Here is a 10,071-nt window from a genome sequence, read left to right as displayed (position 1 = left end):
AACTGTGGTGTTGGAGAAGACTCCTGAGAGTCCCTTGGACTGCAAGGAGATCCAACCAGTCCATTCTGAAGGAGATCAGCCCTGGGATTTCTTTGGAAGGAATGATGCTGAAGCTGAAACTCCAGTACTTTGGCCACCTCATGTGAAGAGTTGACTCACTGGAAAAGACTCTGATGCTGGGAGGGATTGGGGGCAGGAGGAAAAGGGGACGACAGAGGATGAGATGGCGGATGGCATCACTGACTTGATGGACGTGAGTCTGAGTGAACTCCGGGAGATGGCGATGGACAGGGAGGCCTGGCGTGCTGTGAGTCATGGGGTCGCAAAGAGTCGGACACGACTGAGCGACTGAAATGACTGACTGACTGACTGTAGGACAAGTTATGGGGGTGGTGTATGGTGACTGAAGTTCCAAAGAAATTCTGCTACATTTCTGGCCTGAGAAACCATAGAACAAAGAACAGGGTGTTAGTCACCAGAGAGTGAGGGTCAATACTGGGCATAAAACAGCCAGAATAGGAGCATCAGTGTAAAGTCAGCCAACTCTCTAGTTGAATCCTGAACTAGACATATTCAGAGCACAATCAGAGGGATTCAGTTAAAGACAAAAGACCTGAAGCTGATTCTCTAAACATCAGTTTCACAATTTGCATACAGAGGAACCTGGTGGGCTACAATCCATGGGATCACAAAGAGTCAGACATGACTGAGCCACTAAGCACAGCATAAGTTAATTACCTAGCAAAATAAAAAAAGAAATAACCTTCAGAAAAATACAGTGGAATGCAAAGTTTCAACAATGTCATGCTGTTAAATATCAAATATAATCAAAAGAAGGAGACACCAGGGACACCCGTATGTTGGATAAAGTTTTTATCATACAAGGACTTTAAAGGAGCTTTTACAACTAAGAAAAGGAAAATAAGTTTGAAATGAATGCAAAAGTCATAAATTTGAGCAGAAAAATAAAAGGTTCATCAGATGGACTTAAAAGCAGAATGGAGATAACGAAAGAAAAAAAATCAGTGAAATTAAAAAAGAATCAATGGAGACTATACAATGTGAACAAAAGAGAAAAAAATTATAATAAAACAGTATTTCAGAAACTTGAAAGACAATCTCAAAAGGTCTAATAGAACTACATGGAGTCAAAGGTGGAGTGGGCCAAAAATATACAGAATAAATACTAGAAAAATTTATGCTGAAAAATTTCTCAAATTTAGTGAAATAAATTTATCTATTCAAACAAAACATCAAACTTTGAACTGGAAACATACAAAGAAAACTAAGCTAATTCTATAGTTCAATTAACATATAAAAAGAAAATATTGATGATAAAGGACAAGAGAAAACATAAATAAGACCAGTTACAAAATGCTCACATTTTTAAGACATTGCCCCAAATTAATCTTGAGTAGACTGTGAAGTTTAAGAGGCATACTGTATAACCTCTAGAGCAAGTACAATAGTAGTAATGCAGAGATGTATACAAAAAAAAAAAATCTGTAAAATGTATTGTGATTAACTGCAATGTGCTAGCACAGTGGGTAAAACTATAACCAGTTAAACATAAATATCAATAACTGTAAAAACCAATTTTTTTGCTACAGATGTAGGAGTAACAAGTTATATGAAAACAATAACTCCTAAATCCTGTCTTTTTCACTTATTAGTCAACATATATAGAGACAGCTCAGAGAAATCAGATTTGGAGAGTTAAAATAAAACATACATTACCATGGTGTTAGGAGTGGTAAGGGAATTTACTTTTGTTTTCATTCTATTTGGAGATACATACACGTAAGTTTATGTATTTACATGTATTTATATGTATTTACATGTATTTACATGTATAATGTTCTGTATATACCATTTCAAAAATTAAGATGAGTGATAAGTGTCACATAAAAGACTGAGTAATAATTACATGATGAAATATACAACAATGCAATTTAATTGATTAATTGCTGGGTCATACATTTAAAGAATAAGTTCAAATGGGTCAAAGGCCTAAATGTAAGACCGGAAACCATGAAACTCCTAGGAGAAAACATAGGCAGGGCATTCTTTGACATAAACCATAGAAATATTTTTTTTTGATCTTTCAGGAAATAAAAGGAAAAATAACAAGTGGGACGTTAAAAAATTTTGCACAGCAAAGGAAACCATAGATAAAATGAGAACACAACCTACTGCATGGAAGAAATTATTCCCAAATTACTTGATCCATAAGGGGTTAATCTTCAAAACAAGTAAACAGCTCATACAACTCAATATAAAAAACAACCTAGCTTAAAAAAATGGGCAGAAGAATTGTTTAGATATTTTTCCAAAGAGGATTTGCGTGCTGATGTCTAACAGGCACATGAAAATATGTTCAACGTAGCTAATCAGAGAAATGCAAATCAAAACCACAATGAGAGATCACCTCACACCTGCCAGAATTACTCTCATCAAAAAGAACATAAATAACAAATGTTGGTAAGTATATGAAGAAAAGGGAACCCTCCTACACTGTTGGTGGGAATATAAACTGGTATAGTCACTATGGAAAACAGTACGGAGGTTTCTAAAAAAACTGACATAGAACTACCATACAACACAAAAATTTCACTCCTGGGTATATAACCAAAAAAACCCCAAAACCAAAAAACACTAATCTGAAAAGATACATACACCCAATGTTCACAGGAGCATTACTAACAATGCCAACATATGGAAGTAACCTGTGTCCATCAAGAGATGAATGGATAAAGATGTACATACACACACACACACACACACACACACACCCTAATGGAATACCACTCAACCACAAGAGAAAAATGAAGTTTTGCCATTAGTAGCAACATGGATGGACTTGGAGGGTATTATGCCAAATGAAGTAAGTCAGACAGAAAAAAAAAATGCTGTATAAAGTATGAAAGTTGCTCAATCACCTCCAACTCTTTGCAACCCCAGACTGTGGCCTGCCAGGCTCCTCTGTCCATGGAATTCTCCAGGCCAGAACACTGGAGTGGGTAGCTGTTCCTTTCTCCAGGGGTTCTCTTCTCCAGGTGATTTTCCCAACCCAGGGATCGAATCCAGGTCCTCTGCATTGCTGGGAGGTTCTTTACTGTCTGAGCCACCAGGGAAGCCCAAGAATACTGGAGTGGGTAGCCTAACCCTTCTCCAGGGGATCTTCCTGACCCAGGAATGGAACTGGGGTCTCCTGCATTGCAGGTGGATTTTTTTACTAGCAGAGCTACTGGGAAGCCCCACAATGTTGTATAATATCACTTATATGTGGGATCTATAAAACACAACAGATTAATGAATATAACAACAAGAAAACGGACTCACAGACTTGTTGAATTAAGACTCTGTGAAGGCACATATAGTAATAGGATGGCAAGCTAGAACTTCCAGAAAAGAGGAGTCCCCAATTTGGATTATTCGAGAGCAAGAATAACCACAGATATTTAAGAAAATTGGCATCTTACATGTGACTTTAAAGTATTTAGCACTTTGTGTAACAGACTATTTTACTTCAAGAAATTGCTGACTTTGGGAAAGAGAAAAAACTTGTTCTCATGTTTTCATTATCAAAAGAGAACTAAGACATATGTTTACCTATGGCTGATTCATGTTGATATGTGGCAGAAACCAACACAATATTGTAAAGCAATTATCCTCCAATTAAAAATAAATTAAAAAAAAAGAACTAAGAAATGGGAGAATTGTATGGTGTATGAATCACACCACCAAAAGGCTATTAAAAATACAAATGAGAACCAAGATATCTAGAATAACTCACAGATCCAATTTCAAGACAGTACAAAATAAATAAGGACTGCTGCTGCTGCTGCTAAGTTGCTTCAGTCATGTCTGACTCTGTGCGACCCCATCGATGGCAGCCCACCAGGCTCCCCCGTCCCTGGGATTCTCCAGGCAAGAACACTGGAGTGGGTTGCCATTTCCTTCTCCAAAGCATGAAAGTGAAAAGTGAAAGTGAAGTCACTCAGTCGTGTCCGACTCTTAGTGACCTCCAGCCTACCAGGCTCCTTCATAAGAAGCATCAAATAATAGGTAAGTTACAAGAGCAAATTCTCCCTAGTATCCATGAAAATACTGGGAAGGATGGTTGACGTCCCATAGTTTTAAGTAGGAGACTTCCCAAGTTATTTTACCCAAATAATAAAAGGAATGATAGCTCTACAATGCTAAAATATTGAAGATAAAACAGTTATTTTGGATGACCACAAAAATTAAAACTTTTAGTAGTATATAAATGGTATAATCCTACTTGATTGATAAACTTTCCTTGGTACACAATACATATTTTTAGGGTTTTTTAGACACATAGGTTTTTAGAGGAGAAAACTTCATAAAAATAGATAACAGTTGTGCTAACACTGAGTAAGTAAATAAGCAAAAATGTATTAATTGAATTCTGGTTTTTAGTTTCTATATATTCACCTAAATATGCTAGCAGAATATGAATTTACAAAGTTGTTAAGTGATTACTAAAGCTTTTTTTAGAGTGAAATCTTTCTTGAGTTTGAAGAGAAAGAATTCAGATCATGAATAAATATAACAAAAAAACAGAGCAAAATTAGCTGTCTTCAATACTTTACAGAATTCTCTGGAGAATGAGTGAAAGAATGAATGAATGACTAAATCAAAGGAAAATAATAAATTTTCAGTAGGTAAAACGTCGTGTGAAATTTCTGTTATACCTTATTAAGTGCAGATTAGGTTATAAATTCAGGATTTCCATATGACTAAAAATTGAGGAGCTATTTATAAGATACTTTTTCAGAAGAAATTAAAAATGCCATGTAAGTCGTATACATTCGAATAGAGCAGAAAATTGTAATCATTTTTTTCTAGAGAACCAACTATTTGTTTAGTGACCTTGCCCTCTTTTTAGTTTCAGTTATGTTCTCTGCATCTGTGTGTGTGCATGTGTGCTCAGTCGTGTCCTGCTATTTGTGATCCCGTGGAGTGCAGCCCTCCAGGGTCCTCTGTCCATGGGATTTCCCAGGCAAGGATACTGGAACAAGTTGCCATTTCCTTCTCCAGGGCATCTTTCCCACCCAGAGATTGAAACTGCATATTTTGTCTGTCTTGCATTGGCAGGCAGGTTCTTTATTAACGAAGCCACAGGAAGCCCCTCAATTATGCTAGTCATTGTTATCCTCAGATAGAAAGAACAGATTTTCTTATTTCTTTTCTTTTGTTTCATCACTTTACCATTCAGTTCAGTTCAGTCACTCAGTCATGTCTGACTCTTTGTGACCTCATGGACCTAGCACGCCAGGCCTCCCTGTCCATCACCAGCTCCTGGAGTTTACCCAAACTCATGTCCATTGAGTCAGTGATGCCATCCAACCATCTCATCCTCTGCCATCCCCTTCTTTTCCTGCCCTCAATCTTTCCCAGCATCAGGGTCTTTTCAAATGAGTCAGCTTTTCACCTCAGGTGGCCAAAGTATTGGAGTTTCAGCTTCAGCATCAGTCCTTCCAATCAACACCAAGGACTGATCTCCCTTAGGATGGACTGGTTGGATCTCCTTGCAGTCCAAGGGACTCTCAAAAGTCTTCTCCAACACCACAGTTCAAAAGCATCAATTCTTCTGTGCTCAGCTTTCTTTATAGTCCAACTCTCACATCCATATATGACCACTGGAAAAACCATAGCCTTGACTAGATGGACCTTTGTTGGAAAAGTAATGTCTGTGCTTTTAAATATGCTGTCTAGGTTGGTCATAGCTTTTTTTCCAAGGAGCAAGCGTGTTTTAATTTCATGGCTGCAATCATCATCTGCAGTGATTTTGGAGCCCCCCCAAAATAAAGTCAGCAACTGTTTCCCCATCTATTTGCCATGAAGTGATGGTTTGGATGCCATGATCTTAGTTTTCTGAATGTTGAGCTTTAAGTCAACTTTTTCACTCTCCTCTTTCACTTTCAATCAAGACTCTCTCTAGTTCTTCTTCACTTTCTGCCATACGGGTGATGTCATCTGCATATCTGAAGTTATTGACATTTCTCCTGGAAATCTTGATTCCAGCTTCTGCTTCATACACCCCAGCATTTCTCATGATGTACTCTGTATATAAGTTAAATAAGCAGGGTGACAATATACAGCCTTGACATACTCCTTGTCAGATTTGGAACCAGTTTGTTATTCCATGTCCAGTTCTAACTGTTGCTTCCTGAGGGCATTACATACTGAAAATTTCCATAGAGAAATTGCTTTCAGCATGTTTATTTTTCCTACATATTGTGGCTCAGCTGGTAAAGAATCTGCCTGCAATGAGAGAGATCTGGGTTCGATCCTTGAATTGGAAAGATCCTGGGGAGAAGGAAAAGGCTACCCACTCCAGTATTCTGGCCTTGAGAATTCCACGGACTGTATACTCCATGGAGTGGCAAAGAGTTGGACATGATTGAGCAACTTTCACTTTCACTTAAGTTCTACCTCTGAATAGAGACTGAAACAAGGCTAGAAATGAAGGAGTATAAGGAAAAATTTATATGGAACATTAAATAATGATCCCATAGAACAGCTGTCCAACCGATCTAGTACTCTGAGGTATACTGATTTAAAGCTCTATTGTGAAATCATTCTTTTCTAAGACATAACAGAAGAGTTTATTGGCATATAGCATTATTTCATTTAAGACTTGCTAATATTTAAAGACTGTAGTAGCGAGAATTTATGATCAATATTTATTATTTTAAAGGTGCCAAAAACATATACCTAATTTTTAAAAGTCTTTTATATTAAAGCAAATAGAGCTTGTTCTCCTTTCCATAAGATGTTAATGAGATGCTAACAAATGCTTGGCATTTTTAACATAATTAACAGTAGGTTATTTTGAATCTTTCAAGCTATTTTGCAATGTGCCTTTTGTTTTTTAATCTCCTCATAACTAGACATAATAGAACAGTTTAAAATATGAACAAAAATAAAAGCCTTTGAATTTTAATGGATTTTGAAGATATCCTATTGTCCAATGCCATAACTCTCCCAGAAAATGTAGGATGTCATGATCATGTCACAATAACAAAGAAAGTTCCGTGGTTGCAAAACTTAAAGAAGGCATCTGAAGACAATGATTTTAATCAACTGAAGCTAAAAAGCCTCTTGATGAAAGTGAAAGTGGAGAGTGAAAAAGTTGGCTTAAAGCTCAACATTCAGAAAATGAAGATCATGGCATCCGGTTCTATCACTTCATGGGAAATAGATGGGGAAACAGTGGAAACAGTGTCAGACTTTATTTTTTGGGGCTCCAAAATCACTGCAGATGGTGACTGCAGCCATGAAATTAAAAGACGCTTACTCCTTGGAAGGAAAGTTATGACTAACCTAGATAGCATATTCAAAAGCAGAGACATTACTTTGCCAGCAAAGGTCCGTCTAGTCAAGGCTATGGTTTTTACTGTAGTCATGTATGGATGAGAGAGTTGGACTGTGAAGAAGGCTGAGCGCCGAAGAATTGATGCTTTTGAACTGTGGTGTTGGAGAAGACTCTTGAGAGTCCCTTGGACTGCAAGGAGATCCAACCAGTCCATTCTGAAGGGATCAGCCCTGGGATTTCTTTGGAGGGAATGATGCTAAAGCTGAAAATCCAGTACTTTGGCCACCTCATGCGAAGAGTTGACTCATTGGAAAAGATTCTGATGTTGGGAAGGATTGGAGGCAGGAGGAGAAGGGGACGACAGAGGATGAGATAGTTGGATGGCATCACTGACTACATCGACGTGAGTCTGAGTGAACTCTGGGAGTTGGTGATGGACAGGGAGGCCTGGCCTGCTGTGATTCATGCGGTCACAAAGAGTCAGACACGACTGAGCGACTGAACTGAACTGAACTGAAAAAAGCCAAAGTAGATCAAAATATTAAATAGCTAATTTAAAACTTGGGGCCTTGGCAGTAACTCACATGCATAAGTTGACCAAGTCAGATGGGAAGACCACGAATTACAGGGTCAGGATCCCAGGAGTCTCAGCTTATTCCCTACCTCTCTGACCTCATTTCCACATCTATTAAGAAAAGGGTTTTGGGCTGCATCCTCAGTGACTCTTCCTCTCTAGATTTTACGGTTAAACTACTACAACCAAAACATACATTCCCTCTACAGGTTTCTATTTCCTCACATTACAAAAATTACATAGATCTTGGATATTTATGTTATTGGAATCCTGACATTTGTTCTGACTTACTTTTAATCAGAATACCTCTGAAGAATACTGGATTTATACACAATTGTCTTCTAATGCAATTTATGAAAGTCCATTGAATATTTACACACTGAAAAAGGATTTGGGGCTAGTGCACTGGGACGACCCAGAGGGATGGTATGGGGAGGGAGGAGGGAGGAGGGTTCAGGATGGGGAACACATGTATACCTGTGGCGGATTCATTTCGATATTTGGCAAAACTAACACAATTATGTAAAGTTTAAAAATAAAATAAAATTAAAAAAAAAAAGGATTTCAATGGTATAAATATGAAAACATTACATTTCAGGCCAATATTGGGAGATAAAGTATTACATGGATCAAGTGTCATCCATGTTGCTATGTATCGTGTTGTATCTATATCTCTAATACAATGGAAAAATAAGCACTCCCTTCTGTCTCAGGGGCAGTTAAAGGAAGATGTGCAGAAAATAGTTTTGTGAGCCTTAGGTTGTTTAAATTAAAAAAAAAAAGATTTTTGAGATGCATAAATTGGAATGCAATAGAAGAAGCTACAGATTTGCAGATGAATGGTTATAAAATTGCAGAGTTCAGATTATGGTGAATTGTAAATCACACAGATTATATTACAAATCAACCTGATGGCTTTTCCCAATCTATGGTCTGACTTTGAATGGAAGGTTATCTTTCTTTTGTTTTCCTTTACAACTAATGGTCATTAATCCATCCATATTCTTCTTAGGATCCATTGTAACCAGCAATATGCATTTCAAGAGAGGAAACAGGATGCATCTTCAATGATTAAAGAGTTATTTATATCACAGTTAATTGCATTTAAAGGACTTGCCCTTGGTCCATCTACCTCCTGTGACATTCTATGGTAACTGCTTGGATTTCTCAGAGAGAATTAAGATGTCTTTTTTGTTTTGACCTTTGGTTCCCTATTTGTTTATTCACTTAATAAATATTCAAAGAGTAACAACTACATGTCAGACTTGTTTTAAGCAATAGACACACATTGATGTACAGAGCACAAACCAGAGGCCTCCCTTACCTGGATCAATGGATGATGCTGACAGCAGTGAACAAAATAGGTCTTACTGCACAGAGCTTATAGTCTAGTGGTAGAGACTAGCATCAATTTACTCTGTCATGACTACTAGAGTTGAAAGACCCAGAAAAATGCTTCTCTATAACTCTTGCTCTACATCTTTGAGAAAAAGGCAACTGCATCCCAGGACTGTGACGATGTATGGATTGTATTTTTACCTTCATGAGTAAAAGACATTGCTTTGGAATATGGGAAAATTTGAGTGATGAAAACCTTTGGGTAGAGATTGATTAATTAACTCATAATTAATCATATTAATTAACTCAAAATTCTTCCACTGAAATTACATGAATGCAATACATTTTTACACAAAATGAAGTATCATTTTACTGAAGTGTTGACTATTCTTGTGTCTTTCTCTTCTAATTTACAATTCCAGGGGTACTCAAGAATTAATGTGACGTTTCAATATTTGCATATGGTGTTTGAGGACTATTTTACAATATTAAACAATTCATGTTACTCTTAAAATCTATGTTGTTCCAGATTTAGCATGCATGAAACATGGTATCTATACTTACATTGGTTTTGATATCTCGATGTTGCTTCACAAGGCTGTAAAAGTTGTTATATAAATGGCAATAGTTTATATGATAAAACTACCATTTTTATAACATATGCTATGATAAAAATAATTTACTTTATGCAACCTCATTTTAATGTTTAAAAACTCCATGTAAAAACTCTGGTTCATTTCCAAGTTTTATTTAAGAATTTTGTTCATATTCTATTTGCCTCTACTCTAGTAGTCCAAAGTTTCTCTAAATGAAG

The sequence above is a fragment of the Bos indicus genome, chromosome 5 (assembly GCF_029378745.1).
Source record: "Bos indicus isolate NIAB-ARS_2022 breed Sahiwal x Tharparkar chromosome 5, NIAB-ARS_B.indTharparkar_mat_pri_1.0, whole genome shotgun sequence".
In the NCBI taxonomy this organism is placed as follows: Eukaryota; Metazoa; Chordata; class Mammalia; order Artiodactyla; family Bovidae; genus Bos; species Bos indicus.
The sequence above is the reverse complement of the archived record's forward strand: the minus strand, read 5'-3'. Positions refer to the sequence as shown.